Raw genomic sequence first — 219 nt, 5'->3', positions numbered from 1 at the left:
CAGCAGGATGGCTGCACTGAGCAGATTCAACTGTGATAGGAGGCATTTAGCAGGGCCAATGGGAACAGGCTCAGTGCTGAACTGAAGCGTGGAATGCTGGGTACCGGTTTGGCTCATGCCCTGCCAACCTGGCCAGCCACGGTGCTGAGCTCAGAGCATCACGAGAAGAGCTGTCCTCCCAGATCACTGCTGCTTGCTCGGAGTTAATTTCCGGAGGGG

The 219-nt window shown here is 57.1% G+C and overlaps 1 protein-coding gene across 1 annotated transcript in view; it reads left to right on the top strand.

The window, feature by feature from the left end:
• The window catches only part of LOC104492860 (dysferlin-like), a gene marked incomplete at both ends in the record, with an annotated part of 42,718 nt that overhangs the window by 6,497 nt on the left and 36,002 nt on the right, over positions 1-219 (top strand). The window lies entirely within an intron of this gene.

This window comes from Buceros rhinoceros, unplaced genomic scaffold (genome assembly GCF_000710305.1).
Source record: "Buceros rhinoceros silvestris isolate BGI_N320 unplaced genomic scaffold, ASM71030v1 scaffold11414, whole genome shotgun sequence".
Classification (NCBI taxonomy): Eukaryota; Metazoa; Chordata; class Aves; order Bucerotiformes; family Bucerotidae; genus Buceros; species Buceros rhinoceros.
The sequence above is the reverse complement of the archived record's forward strand: the minus strand, read 5'-3'. Positions and strand labels throughout refer to the sequence as shown.